Source organism: Quercus robur, chromosome 4 (assembly GCF_932294415.1).
Source record: "Quercus robur chromosome 4, dhQueRobu3.1, whole genome shotgun sequence".
NCBI lineage: Eukaryota > Viridiplantae > Streptophyta > Magnoliopsida > Fagales > Fagaceae > Quercus > Quercus robur.
The window spans coordinates 22,063,815-22,079,799 of record NC_065537.1 but is presented as its reverse complement, the minus strand read 5'-3'; the positions used below and the strand labels follow the sequence as shown (position 1 = coordinate 22,079,799).

Below are 15,985 nucleotides of genomic sequence, written 5' to 3'. Positions count from 1 at the left end.
TAAACAGGAACTTTACCATTAATAGAACTACTTGAGGTATAGTACATGTAGTCCATAGGCATGGAGACAACCTCAATACCATTAATGAAAGCATAGTAACTAATGGAACCACTTGTAAAAGGAATGAAGGTTAAATTCAATTTTTTATTTTTTTCAACATTGATGCAGAACTCTTTAACAAAATACTTTTCGTCTGAAGAATCAGTATAAATGGAAGCGCTGAAGTTTCTAAGTAAGGTGAACGAACCCGCTTTGACAGTAAAAAAGTCTTTAGACATGGTAAAACCTGAGTATGCAGCTGAGTAAAAGTACAACCGAACGAATTTCGGGCCAGGTGTGACCGGAAACACATATGTGAATTGGGAATAAGACAACCGGGCTGTACTGTAGGGGATAGACTCAACGGATGCTTGGCGTTGGGCTTCAGAGGAGTTAGATTTGTTGTTTTGTTCTATGGGACCGTACTTGGAACCTATATCTCCGATCCAGTCGCGCTCATCGGTAGACTTTGAGTTGCCGAAAGAGCCACAGTCGAGGGTAATATTATCAACAGTGTAAGAAGTAGCAACTGTAATATGGTGAAAGATGAAAAAGAGGGAGAAGATAGGTGTCAACATTGAGTGGTTCTTCATGGGAGCAAGAGGTTACTGAAATAAATTAAAGAGGAGGAAACGCTTCTTTTCTGTTTCAACTATACGAAAGTAAAAACAGCAAAATTACTGTATCGCTTGACAATGCTATTAACCACAATAGCTTTTAGGTCTGTACAAAGTTAAAAATGACGGAGGAATAAGCAGGTGGGGGTGGGGGTGAGGACTGGGAAGTTGCCTGGGGAGAGAGAGACTTGAGCATAGCAAGTTGACTCAAGTTGCTAATGTGGGGGGGGGGGGGGGGTGGGGGGGGGGGGGGGGGGGGGGGGGGACCTGTGCTTGCTTTTGGTCATACTTACTGTTAGGAAAGTTTGGTTCGCGACAAATATTACGACAACATTATGGTCAGAGGCTGAGCTAGGGGGGCCTAGCTTTTTTTAATTTTCCCTCGTAGCTGAAAATGCCTATAACTTAGAGCAAGATATGCAAATTAGCCCCCTTCGAAATTTCAAATTTTGCCTCTTAAAATGTAAAATTTAGATCATAAAATTAATTTGATTGCTCAAATTTTTAAGCAGTGCAGAAAACAGAAAGAACTAAATTAATACAAGAAAAATATTAAATTGGTTCAAATAAATATTATCCATCCAATGGCCCATTCACTTAGGCAATCCAAATATATACTAATCACACACACACACACACACACACACACACACACACACAAAAAAAAAAAAAAAAAAAAAAAAATCGGTATAGTTTTTCTTTGTTTTCGATTTTTATATCTAATATTATTTAGTGATTCATATTACATAAAAATGCTAAGCTATTTGTAATGTAAAAAATTTACTATTTATAAATAAATATTAAATATGTCAAAGTTATTTTTATATGGAATTTGTATAATTTTAATGTTTAATTATTTTTTTATAATAAGATATTATTGCCTTTTTAAAAATATTTTTAAATTACATGGCTTAAACAAAAACTGCCTTATGCGATCCACATATAATCTTACTGTGGGAGGACTTTCGTCTCAGCCTCCAGTACCTGATTGGCTATTTTCAAAGAGGACAATACCTGATTAGGGGCCGAAACAAAAGTCCTCCCACAAAAAGGTGTAGTAGTGGTACACTCATCCTTAGGCCAAAACCTTATAAGGCATGAGTGGGAGGTGTCTCTCTCCAATGTGCGATTGAACAAATCCTTGAGGACTAAGGTTCAACGCCATTTCCAGATAGGACAATACCTATTTGGGGGCCGAGACGAAAGTCCTCCCACACTTACCATGATTATTTCTTTTTTGGTAAAACTTTAAAATTCTGATCATTATTCTGTTGACTTTATTTCTTATTCAATATTATTTATGAATTATTTCAAGTCATTGTTCTCTTATTTTAATCAAAAAGAAGATAAAATAGAATATTTTAAAACTTTTTAAAAAAATTTATAAATTTTTGCAAATAAAGAAATACATGAAAATCTGATTTGTGAAAGATCGAATAAGTGTAAACCCAATTGAATCAAACCTAAACCCGCTTGTCCCAAATCATTTACCAAGTCTAACTCTATCCATTGATTGTAGATAGGGTGGCCCCATCAACAATGTAACCTTTATACGTGAACTTCATCAAAATTGTTTGGAAGCTTTAATTTCTACATGTGGAAAAGAAATGACATATAAGTTGGAGTTGGAGGTAGATACTTGGAAATGGAATCTCCTAACCCATCCTCATCTCTTATTCGATTTTGAGCTTTGAAAGCCACCTCTATCAAGTGAGGACAATGACCATTCGTAAAAGCAATAATCACATATAAAGTGTATGCGTAAGAAATGGGGCATGGGACGGGTTTGGGGGCCAAAGAAATGAATGTCTATGATGAAAGCCTAAAAGTTTTCTTGGTGTTATTTGAGTGAAAAGATCTATGCATATAGAATGCAATGTACATGGAAAAAAGAAAAAAAAGAGAGTTAAATTTACAAACATTCCCAAATTAGCAAGCCACATAATTTAAATTAGAAATTGTGATGGACTCATGTATGAATTGGCATCCTAATTTAAAAAATATTATGAAATTATTGTAAAATTTTGTTATATCTATAGTATTACTCATATTGTAGCAAGAATCAACAACAAAAAGAAACATTTCAATAGGTGAATACCATCTTAAAATATGCGATAAAAGTTAAGGATTATGTGTACATTTGAGATTAGTTTATTTTGCTTTTTTTTATTTTTTATTTATCTATTTTTTTTAACTAAATGTGTGCCAAAATACGCTTGTATTTTGAAAAAGAGTGAAGAAAAAGTAAGGATTTAAAAGTTTGTGCATAAAAGCTAAAAAATAAACAAAATATTGGACCCAAACAGACATTAAATATATAATTAAACCTAAAATTTTATTATCTTACAAACTGATTCATCATTTTTAAAAATGTAATGTAAAGAGTTCTACTATTATAATAAAAAATCTCAGAATATTTTTTCAACAAGTTGAGATGTCAATTTACCATACATTAAAATTAAATTAAATTATACCCAAACCAACAACAGTTCAAAATAAGATTATTGTAAAGATATTGTGAAATTTTGTTGTGTTTATGAAATTTCTCTAATAAAAATATAATAACTAACTATTTACTTTTTATATTATTGATTTAGTACTATCATTTATTGATATTTTGAGTTTGTCTCAAATGATTTCATATTACACAATCTCTATACTCTTTCATATTTGTATAATATGATGGATTATGTTTATAGTACACACTCTAATACACACAAGTTTACGAGTATGACATGTGTAATAAAAAAAAAAAAGTTTACGAGTATGTGTAAACTTGTGTATAATAAATCGGGTGCAGTAGTATTTACCCTAACATGATTAATTATCTAATTTACAAGAGTCATATTGAGAAAAGAAAGTAAAAAAAAGAAAAGAAAGAAGAAGGTGTCATGTTAAACATTTTACATCAAGAAACGAGAAACAAATAGTTGATAGATCAATGAATCTGTGACCTCACACTGACACCACATGTCAAGATGGACTACAATTAGGCTATGACCCATTGGAAAAGTGTTTAGAGCTAGACTTCTTGGAACTGGAGGAGAGTACAACATATGTTTAGTCCATAGTCCTTTTTCCCATTGTTTCTCACCATTTAATTTTGTCTCATGATGGTCTTTCCGCATTCAATGTCTCATCTATGAAGTATGGCCTACTATTGCGGTCACACTTTATATTTTTTCTAGTAGAAAAATCTCTGAAATAGATAAATAAATAGAAAATTATATCTTATACTGTCTAAACAAAAAGTCATGAACTGATCAATTACTTTGATATTTTCCTTTACTCTTGGAGCATTTACAATGGAGGTTGTAAACAAAATACTTATTTTAAATAAACAGATAATTATATCTCGTACCGTCTAGGCCAAAAGTCATGCACCGATCAATTACTTTGACATTTTCTTTTACTCTTGGAGCATTTACAATAGAGGTTGTAAAAGAAAAATATTTATTTTACAATTAAAAGACTAATTTATCTATTTTACAATTTACCTAACATTCGATTCTTATATTCTACATCATATTAAGTATTATTCATTTTTTTTTATTAATTTCACACACACACTCTCTCTCTCTTTCTCACCACCTCTCTCACTTCATAGCAGTGTCTCTCTCTTCATCCACATATCCCAAAAAAAATCAATCACCACCACCATAACCACAACCAGCAGTAGCCCCTATTATCACATACCCATACCAAAACTTAGATATAAACAGAAAATAAAAAACCACAACTCACTATAATACCACCACCACAACTCACTATAGCTGAGTTGTATACTTAAATCCTATTATTTTGATTCACATTCTCTCTTTTCTCTCACCGAGGTTAACTCTCTCTCTCTGCCTCTCTTTCTTTTTCTCTTTCACTTAGATGCAACACCCTTTCTCAGACTTCTCTCTTTTCTTTCACATCCTAGTGGTTTTGGGTTTGGGTTTAGTGGTGGGTGGTTGAGAGAGAGAGACAAGGATAGGGAGAGAGATTAGAGATAGAAGAGAGATAGATAGTTTTATATTATTTTATTGTGTAATTTATACTATTTTAATGTGTTGTATGAAAAAATAAAAACTAGATGTTAGGTGTATTATAAAGCTGAATGGTACAATAGATAAAGTAAGTTTCAAATGGTAAATAAGAATTGTTATAAAAGCCAGGATCCTAATGCTCTAAGTAATAACTTAGGGTAACAAAGTGGCAAGTTTTTTTTGGCGATACACCCATATAAAGTGGGTTTTGGGTGTGTTTGTTGCTAAAAATAGAATTTTGGGGACACCCTCAATGCTAAGAGCACTAGCATTGGAGGGGCGTAAAAAACCCCTAGTTGCTATTTTAGTAACCAATAAGGCCAAATTGCCCCACGTCTGGGGTGGGCTTTTATTTTTTATTTTTACCAATTGTTCACAAGGATGTAAAACAAAAATATTATTTTAATGAAAAAAAAGAAACAAAAAGGTAGACAGATGGAAGAGAAGAGTGAGAAACCAAATTTTTTATATTATTTTTTGGTATAGTTTATATTATTTTAATGAGTTGTGTGTAAAAATAGAAACTGAGATATTGGGTGAGTTGTAAAATGAGATAGTAAAATACATAAAGTAGGTTTTGAAGATATAAAATAGACACTTTTTTGCATCCTCAAATTCTACTGCTCTAAAGCTCTAAAAGATGAAAATAAATGAAGGTTCATACCACCTTTGTTATAGGAACCATAAAATATTGAACCTAGAAGAAATTATTGTAGATGTTTTAAACATTTATTTAATTATTGTTTTAATAATTAATTTATTTTAAATATTAGTAAATAAATGTAGACGTATTTTTTTTCACAAAAGCAAACCGTTATGGCTTATTTTATTATTTAATTCTCTGTGTAAAATTAATTATTCATTGAAAATGTTATTTGGTGTTAGATATCCTTTAACTAGGCATCATGCTCCAATAAGATGATAATTTAAATCCTTCTTGGAGTCTTTGGTTCAATGCTTTCCGAGCACACAACACTTTAAACATCACTACACCAAATGAGTACACATCTGATTTCTCAGTTAATTGTTGGTGTCTTGCATAATCTGGATCCAAATTCCCCCATGTCCCCTTTACTAGGGTACTAACGGCAGTGTTATCCAAACCCATTTTGGACAACCCAAAATCTGAAACCTTGGATACCCATTTCTCATCCAATAGAGTATTTGTTGTCTTCACGTCACGATGGATAATAGGGTGTTTTGTACATGTGTGTAGGTAGTGCAAACCACGTGCTGCTCTTATGCATATCTGGAGCCTTTGTTTCTAGGTGAGGGGATCATTAAGGGTGACATAGAGATGGTGGCGGAGGGTACCATTTGACATGTACTCGTAAACAAGTATCATCTCACCCTCATCATTACAATATCCAATGAGAGACACAAGGTGCACATGACGAAGTTTAGAAAGCTTCTCAATCTTTGTCATAAACTCACGAGCACCTTGTTGAGACTCTTATTTCATGCGCTTGATTGCCACCACTATATTACCTAAAGGACAAAATATATTGTATTATTGTGTTCTCTAAAACCCAATAAATCTAGTAATGAATGTGATTTGTGGATTTTAACAACCTATAACATTAATTTGCAACTTTCAACAATCTATGAGAACACATTAATTTGTAAGTTTTATATAATGAAATTTGTACCACCTCTAGCACCACTCTTGTATTATTGTGCATAAACAAAGAGTATGACTTATGTCTAGATTCTATGCTCTTTGGAAACTATAAGATGTGAAGACGTCCTAAAATAGGACATGGTGGTCCACGGCTGAGGGTGTAATTAGAGTCGCCACCTAATTTAGGTCTAGGAACCATAAATATAGCACCCTTCATGGAAAGACTAATCTTTTACCAAAGCTTGTGTTCAGAGTTTTAGGTCTGGGGATAGGAAGATGTTGTAAGGTTGAATTTAATCAACCATGTGTTGGCTTTATTCCATGACAAATTTGCTTGTAATATAGCACTTAGAAACCTTGTATTTAGGTGGGAATCATGTAAGGGTAGTGTGTGAGAGAGTGTGAAGAAATGCTCAAGACAGTGCAGTGAAGCAAAGACTCGCGGCTAGGACTCGCGGGTGGCTCGCGGCTTGCAAGCCGCCAAAAGTTGCTCACGTGCAGAGCATGCAGGGGAGCTGAACAGTCACGCCACCTGGAGCACTACACGATAAAAATCCAGACTGGCCATTAAGTTAGCTCGCGACTTGAACTCACGACTCAGTCAAGTCACGAGGTCAAGTCGCTAGCCAGCCCTGTTTTTGGAAAAACTGACTCTTCGCATTCCATTCTCACACCAGTATAAATACCCCTCATTTCCACAAAATATGTGTGGCTATTCAGAAAGAAAGACCCTAAGAGAGGTTTCTTCAAAACACCCACCCAATTAGAGAAAGCTACTCATTCTTAGAGAAATCTTTGTAGTCTCTTCTCATTCCCTCTCTCATTGTCATACCTATTGAGAGGAGATTTCTATCCAAACACTACCCACACCCATTTAGAGTGTTGAGTGTTTTTGGAGTTTTGGGAAGCATTGGAAGATGCCAAGGATGGCGGATGCTATGGTCTAGTAGCGGAATCCGGTAAGCTAGAAAAGAAAAAGGTTCGGCGCAACCTCGTTGGAGCAAGAAGCTTGGAGGGCTTAGGTGCACTGGGTAGATTAGGCTTGGAGGGTCTATTGCTGTCCCTGTATCCCAACTGTATTTTCTAGTGGATTGTTTACCGCTTGGAGGGCGGCAGAGAGGTTTTACGGCGAGGGCTTCGGTTTCCTCTTCGATAACACATCGTGTGTTGTCCTTGTGTTTGCATCTCTCTTCCCTTTATCTTTGCCTTTTATTTTCTGTTATGGATGTGATTTATAATTGGCTTAGATTGATTTCCAATTCTGTTTATAGCTTATGTTAAGTTTCCGCACACTAGTTGTTTGACATAAAGCTTGAATTGGTTAAGTTGTAATTTGGGGGTCTAAACGTTCAAAGGTGTTTATACACGTTTTTGAACTTTCAATTGGTATCAGAGCGGGTACACTTGTTGTGGTTTAAATACCTAAGTGTGATCTTTGACCCCTTGTGTTTATTTGCCATGGATTGTGCTTTGTATGCCTCTTTGCATGATTTGGTTGGTGATGAATGTAACATGCCACGTGTTTGTGAAAATGCCTCTATGAGTGTTAATCCTCATAAGTGTGATGACATGTTATTTGAATCTATGGGTGTTGTTGACAAACTTTTGAAGAAAAATGCTAAGAAGTTTCAAAAGAATTTAAGCAAGTTATTTTGTGAAAAGGATGATTTGATTGCTAAGCTCAATGAATCCAACAAATTGGTTGAGAAATATAAAAAACTTGCTGAAATTTCTCTTGAAAAGCTGAAAGAGTTTGAATGTTTGAATATGGACTTGGATGCTAAACTTGTTTTGTCTAACAAACTTGTTGATGATCTTAAATGTGAAAATGAATCTCTTAAGATGCATGCCAAGTGTTTGATTGCTGAACCTACTGTTAAAAAGGATGAAAATATTTGTTGCAATCATGTTGTGGTACCCGATTTTGTGCCTAGTGTGTGTTCTACCTTAAAGGACAAATCAATGTACATTCCTCCACATAAAAGAAATCAAAAGGTGGAGAGAAAGGTTGTTAAGTCAAAGCCTTCGTTTAGGTCTCAATTTAAGGTTTTGAATGGATCTAAGTTTGTTCCAACTTGCCACCACTGCGGTATGATTGGTCATATAAGACCTCAATGTCATAAGTTGAAGAGGGAACAAAACCATGTTGCTAGATCCCTTCCCAAAAAGCCTAGTGGACCTAAACACATTATTTGTCACCATTGTGGTGCCTTTGGTCATCTAAGACCTCAATGCTCTAAGTTTCATGCTTTTAAAAAAATTAAAAGAAAAGAAAAACTTGAGTTTTTTGGAAGTTGTACTAAAAAGAGTAAACCGGTTTTTAGTGAAAATAGCATGTTGTTAAAGAAAATGTTTAATGCTCTTAACTCCTTGACTATGTGCATCCCCGGTTCTCATTCTTCCAACCCTCGTCTCGCTTCTCTTGAGACACTCATTCCAAACAATCGTTCCGTTTGGACGAGGAAGGGTTCATATGGTTAAGCTTGTGCTCTTTTTAGTCCTTGATCTAATTCTTTCGATCTTTGTAGGACCCTTCTTGCATTAAATGTCATATCATCATGCATTTTGTGCATCTTGCATTTATTTGTATGCATTGTTTTGTTCTTGATCTTACTTTTATGTTTCTGCTTTGTGTGAGTAAAAAATCTAAAACCACATAAAAAGTGAAAAATTCAAAAAGTTTGATCGTATATGTTTGAGCACATATCACATGTGAGTTTGGCCTTGTACCTTTGTACAAATGGCTTTGTGCATTTACGAGCTTAGCTTGTTATTTTTGCACTTATATCTTTGTGGGAAAAATCTTGACATCTTTGTGTGATTGTTGTAAATCGATCTTCAAGCTTGTCATGAATGATTTGTCAATAGTCATGTTGGTTTTGATACATGCGTAGACTTGTGCTTATATCTCTTCCCACTCTTTTATTTTTATTGCTTAAAGAGCTCAATAAATGTAAATCTCAAAATGAAAAGAGATAATGAGCTGCAAAAGCCGTCGCACATACTAGTATTCGACTAGGAAAAAGGGAAAGCGACTTATATGAAAATGTATGATGCCCAAAAAGCCAAAGGCTTGTTCATCAAATTGAAATATCAAAAATTTCAGGCATCAATCTCAAAAATGAGATGTATTGCTCAAAATGAGTTGTATTGATTCAAAATAATCAAATGATATGAATTGTAAGAAGCCAAATGAAAAGCTTCAATCTTATATAATCATTTTCTTGTGGGAGGTCATATATGTTCACTTCTATAATTGAGATAGACCACTTGACTTAGTACTAGTTGTGTATGATTTGATTGAATTGATCATTGAAGCTTCACTCTAGACTAAGGACTATTCCACATTTGAAACACACACATAACACACTTGCCTTATATTCAATGAATGTCTTATTCATTTGTTAGATTGTACTTGTCTAAATGTGACGTGTGTGTGCTCAATCTTATATGGATTAATCCAAAAATATTTTTGATCATTTTATATGTTTTTGGAAGTGATTTTTATCACTTTTTGTGTTTATGTTTAGTGCTTACTTTGTTTTTCAATGTTTAAACATGTTCTGTTTTGAAAAACAAGTGTCATAATTTTTGGCCACTCATTTTGGCTACTTGCGTGAGCTGCCAGCAAGCTGCCAGTTTTGGCTACTCAGTTTGGCGGCTTGCAAGCTGCGAGTTTAAGCTGCGAGTTCATACAGAGAGGTTTCGCGGCTCACTCGCGACTTGGCTCGTGACTCGCCAGTCGCGAGACGCCCAGAATCAGCTTTTTAAAGAGCTTTTTTCGCTGGAAACTTGTTTTAAACCTCTCCCATCCTCTCTAAAACCCCTATTTCAATATTTTTACATCAAAACCCAACCAATTTGAATGGTTTTTCAATCCATTAACATCTCTAAGGTAATTATAAACTCTTTTCATTGATTTTGATCCTTAGATTATGTTTTGGAGAGTTTTGTGCTCTTGGTTGGGATTTTTATAATAGGGGTTGGGAAAACTTAATTTTTGTCAAATTTCTTCATGGGATTGATTTCTTTTGTTGATTTACATTGGTTGTTGGCCCCTTGTGGCAGAAAGAACATGTATTAAGGGTGATTTTCATGATGTTCATGCATTGTTTCACATTATTGTTCATAGTGTGCATGCTAGGTGTTTGATAAAATGCCTCTTAAACATTTTCTCGCTTGTTTGGACTCCGGTGAGTACCAAACTTTGGGGTTTCTCATGTTTCTTCATTAGGAACATGTTTGGTTCGTTGGTTGTGTATTTAGTATACTTTGCCCCACATGTGCATTTTTTATGCATTGGTCATGCATTGCACTTAGCCACCTCTTGCACACACCTTTGCTACCTTTGTCATGCATTGGTCTTTACCTTATTTCTTCATCCTAGCATGTCATGCTTACCTTATGTTTTGTAGCATGTTACTTTGTCTTAGGATTGAGCTTCATTTTCTCTTTCATCTTGCACCCCTCATGCATCATTATCATTGTTCGTTCATTCATCTCTTGCCTTCTTTTCTCCTTGACCCTTTGTCTATTCCTGACAAAAAGGGGGAGAGTATACTCTAGAGAGTATACCGAAGTATTTTGTCATTTCTATATGACTCTTGTTATGACTCTTGTGCACATCCTTAGAGGAGAAATTCTATTTATCGTGCACATTTGTAGGGGGAGAGATTTTCCATAGTGGAGATGCATATACCAAGGGGGAGAAGACTTTGTGTTAACTAGAAAACTTTGTTCTGTTTGTTTTCTTGTTGGCTTTATGCTGTTTTGAGTTATGTTTTGTTGTTCTCATTGCATCATGTTTGTGCTTTGGACATGCATATATCCCTATGCTATTGTGCTTCTTTAAATGCATGTTCGGATGATCATTTGCTTTGCTATGTGATCATTGTAGTCATTTCTATATGACTGTTTTGGTGTATGATCAAGTTGCACACATGTTTCACATCATGTTTACTTGATCGCAATTTACTTGTTACATTATACTTATCCTTTTATTACTTACTTTACCTTGAGGGTCTAATGTGTTTTGTGCAAGTGTTTCAGGTTACAAGTATATATGTTCCTAGTGCATCACAGCTTCTCATCATTTTGAAGGGGAGAAACTTTAAGCACTTTTAGTTTATATTGTTTAAGTTTTTATTCAATATAATGTGTTTTGTACGCATGTGCTTATGTAAGCTTTTAGGGTTATGTTTTTTTTTTTTTGCATAGTTTATAGGCTTTATGGTTTGTACCATGCTTTATGCAGCCTCTATGATTTTGTTAAATCAGTACTTCTGTCCAAATGTCATGCATTTTCTGGTTAAGTACTGTCACTCTTGTGTCCTTGTAGGATTTTTCCTAGATGCATATACTTAGTGTATTATGCATTGGTTGAGTGTTAGGCATACAAGTAACTTGCATTGTTCTTGTTAGCTTGTATGTTCAAGTGTTCATTCCAAGTGTGAATGAGCATTGTGATCACTACCTTGTAGTGATTGCTTGTTTGATCAAGCCATGGTTTGTTTCTTAACTCCATCTTTGCTTGATCACATATTGCTTGCTTCATATGCATTTCATGCTTTTCTGCATACAATTATCATGGTGTATTGTTGTGTTTCAGGAGATTCATGTTCATATGATTCAAGAGCTGCACAGTTTCTAGATTTAGGTGTGAGTGAGTTTTGCCATTGTTCCCAAACTCACGTTTAAGTCTAGAGTCTGTTTTAGGGTGTTTTGTCATGGAATAGCCAAAGGGGGAGATTGTAAGGTTGAATTTAATCAACCATGTGTTGGCTTTATTCCATGACAAATTTGCTTGTAATATAGCACTTAGAAACCTTGTATTTAGGTGGGAATCATGTAAGGGTAGTGTGTGAGAGAGTGTGAAGACATGCTCAAGACAGTGCAGTGAAGCAGAGACTCGCGGCTAGGACTCGCGGCTAGGACTCGCGGGTGGCTCGCGGGTGGCTCGCGGCTTGCAAGCCGCCAAAAGTTGCTCACGTGCAGAGCATGCAGGGGAGCTGAACAGTCACGCCACCTGGAGCACTACACGATAAAAATCCAGACTGGCCATTAAGTTAGCTCGCGACTTGAACTCGCGACTCAGTCAAGTTGCGAGGTCAAGTCGCCAGCCAGCCCTGTTTTTGGAAAAACTGACTCTTCGCATTCCATTCTCACACCAGTATAAATACCCCTCATTCCCACAAAATATGTGTTGCTATTCAGAAAGAAAAACCCTAAGAGAGGTTTCTTCAAAACACCCACCCAATTAGAGAGAGCTACTCATTCTTAGAGAGAAATCTTTGTAGTCTCTTCTCATTCCCTCTCTCATTGTCATACCTATTGAGAGGAGATTTCTATCCAAACACTACCCACACCCATTTAGAGTGTTGAGTGTTTTTGGAGTTTTGGGAAGCATTGGAAGATGCCAAGGATGGCGGATGCTGTGGTCTAATAGCGGAATCCGGTAAGCTAGAAAAGAAAAAGGTTCGGCGCAACCTCGTTGGAGCAAGAAGCTTGGAGGGCTTAGGTGCACTGGGTAGATTAGGCTTGGAGGGTCTATTGCTGTCCTTGTATCCCAACTGTATTTTCTAGTGGATTGTTTACCGCTTGGAGGGCGGCAGAGAGGTTTTACGCCGAGGGTTTCGGTTTCCTCTTCGATAACACATCGTGTGTTGTCCTTGTGTTTGCATCTCTCTTCCCTTTATCTTTGCCTTTTATTTTCTGCTATGGATGTGATTTATAATTGGCTTAGATTGATTTCCAATTCTGTTTATAGCTTATGTTAAGTTTCCGCACACTAGTTGTTTGACATAAAGCTTGAATTGGTTAAGTTGTAATTTGGGGGTCTAAACGTTCAAAGGTGTTTATACATGTTTTTGAACTTTCAGACGTTAAGCACCCAATCCCACCCGACCCATGGGTCAACCTCTACTCATTGTGTTCTAAATATTAATCTCATTAAAGACAATTTTAATATGTTATTTTAACCCACACATACACAAGCATGCATCTAAGACACACAACATGACATAATCACCCCAAACCTATCATTCATCTATCAAGGCATACAAACACAAATCTCTAAAGGCAGAAACATCACATGGCAGAATCAAACAAGCATATTATGACATCCAAACATCAAAGGCATGGCATTCAATCCAAGAATATTCATTTTATTTAATAAAAAAAAAACTTATATTCAAACCAATGCATGTTCATGTGAATGCATAACTTACCTCACTGTATCATAGCACCCATGCATCAATGCATGTTCATATTTTATGTATGTTCATGTTATTCAAACAATCCATAACAAACAAACAAAGAGATAAAAAAAAGATAAATCGAAGAGACAAAGAATCAAGGATAGACAAAACAGGTTAAAAAAGGGACAAAACATGTGGATAAAACAAAGGAAAAGACATACGGAAAACGAATTAGAGTTTCTAGGCTTGAGTATATGTGCACAAAAATAGGGAATGCGTGCGCACCCCAACTGTATGTGCACGCATACTTCTAGTGTGTGTATGCATGCAAGAAGCATGCGCACACATACACACCCAAAACCCTAACCCAGAAACTTAGAACATAAAAACTCAAAAATTAGAAAATCTAACGACCTAACATGTATAGAACACAAACATAAAGTAAACCTAAACTAAACAAGAATATTAAAACAAATAAAACATATATAAGAACACAAAATCAAAAGAAAAGAAAAGAAAAAGTGAAGAGCCAAAGTTAGAAACTTTACATTAATACTAGAACTATGTAGAGCTTGATTTTGACCGTTCGCCTCAATCAATCTAGTCACAACCAATTCAAAATAAGTTAGTAAACTTCAGAACTCTAAGATCAAGACCAGAAAAGGTCCTAATCACATAAAACTTGATTTGAGGATGTTTTATAAAAAACTCTCTCTTTGATTCACTATTTCTTAGTGAATCTTATGTGTTTTACCACCAGAATTATCTTCCTTGAAAATGTACCATTTATGGCTTTATATAGTTGAAAAATAGGGGTTTGGGGTGGCTCCTAGACGATATGGGACTCGTTCCAAACCTAGTCTAAATGTAGAAAACTTACCTTACATAGTTTCTGGAACCTTAGCATGCACAAGCATGAACGTGTATGAGTACGCATGCATGAAACATGCACATGTAGAGCTTGAGCATGCGTGCATATATGCGTGTATGTGTATGCATGCCCTAGAGTTTCCGTGGTATTTATTTTCCAAAAATAGTTTATTTGATCCAAAAATAAGTTATATTTCTATAAACACTTTCCTTAAGTCAATTTTCATCTGATCGGGCTCTAAACCAAACTTGGACTTTAGAATTCTAACATCATTGGGAAATGGAGGTCCAAGTCATAAGGGGTAAAAAATGTGGTGTCTACAACCTCTTGCATTCCTTGGATAGTCAAAACAAGTGTTGATGACCAAGGAATAGAGGGCAAATGATAAGTACATAAAAATGGGTCGTCCATTCTTATGACGGACAATCATAGTGCCTTAAATAAGCATTTAATGCACAACCATTACCAATGGAAACACACAGAGACAAGATCATTGAAGACCTCATCAAGAGCCACATTAAGGGACCAAATACGTTCCCAAAGACATAAATATGACCATTAAAGGCCTCCAACGACTAGTAAGAAATAATCTATATAAATCACTCTAAAGCAGGAGAAAGGTACACACATATACAAATATGCTCATCTTTCTTTTCATTCTCTCTCTCATTCTAAGTATCTAACTTTGTCATCAGAGATTTATTGGCTAGCACCAAGCCAGTGTCTTTAGGGAGAGGAGCGTTTCACCATTGTTTTGCAAGTCATGGTCATTCTTAAGTTCAACTCTATCTGGATGACAATATTACTGACGAACTAGTGCTTCATCAATTGGGTCTAGTGGTCCTATGCTCTAAACCCACGAAAATCATGAGACATGGTCAGGAAGTGAGTGAGTATCACACTATCATTATTTTGACGAGTCCCACACAAAAGCACCAGACTTAGGCCAAATCCCAATAGGTGAGGCATGGAAGTCCTGAAAAGTCCTCTTGAGGAACTTCAAAAAGGACATTTGACGTGATTATTCTAATCTTTTTAGACATATATCATCATCTTTATGGTCTATTACTCTTATATAGGGGTTTTCAAGGTGCGGTGCGGTGCGGTTTTAGGCCATTTTTAGCACCGCACTTTGTGGTGCAGTTTGGTCAAAACCATAACTGCACTGCACCTTATTTTTGTGGTCACATGTGCGGTGCGGTGTAGTGTAGTTTATAGTTTGGCCAAAATCATAACCATACCGCACCTCATTTTTGCAGTTACATGTGCAATGCGGCGTATAAGATGCGGTTTGAACGGTTTGAAATCGATATGTTTTTCAAATATTTGGCTTTTCCTACCCAACCCAAAACTAATTATCCCTTTATTTTGGACCAAGTTTTAAACTATTGAGCTAGTTTTTCTTTATTTTGGGTTGGCTTTCTTAGTCAACACTAGCTAGGGTTATCAAATTATTTATTTATTTATTTTTCAAAACTAGGGTTATTAAACTATTAATAATATATTTGATATTAAAAATAAATAAATATATTAATATATAAAGAGGGTGCAGTACGGTGCAATTATGCCATTTTGTGCAATGGTGGCGCCACATGGTGTTCAGGGGGTTC

General features: G+C 35.5%; 2 pseudogenes; both read right to left on the bottom strand.

Annotated features, from left to right (window-relative positions):
* Positions 1-612, bottom strand: part of LOC126720873 (receptor-like protein kinase FERONIA) — a 68,581-nt pseudogene extending 67,969 nt beyond the window's left edge.
* Positions 613-5,579: 4,967 nt separating this feature from the next.
* On the bottom strand, positions 5,580-6,525 carry LOC126721562 (receptor-like protein kinase FERONIA; annotated as a pseudogene).
* Between the last annotated feature and the right edge of the window lie 9,460 nt (positions 6,526-15,985).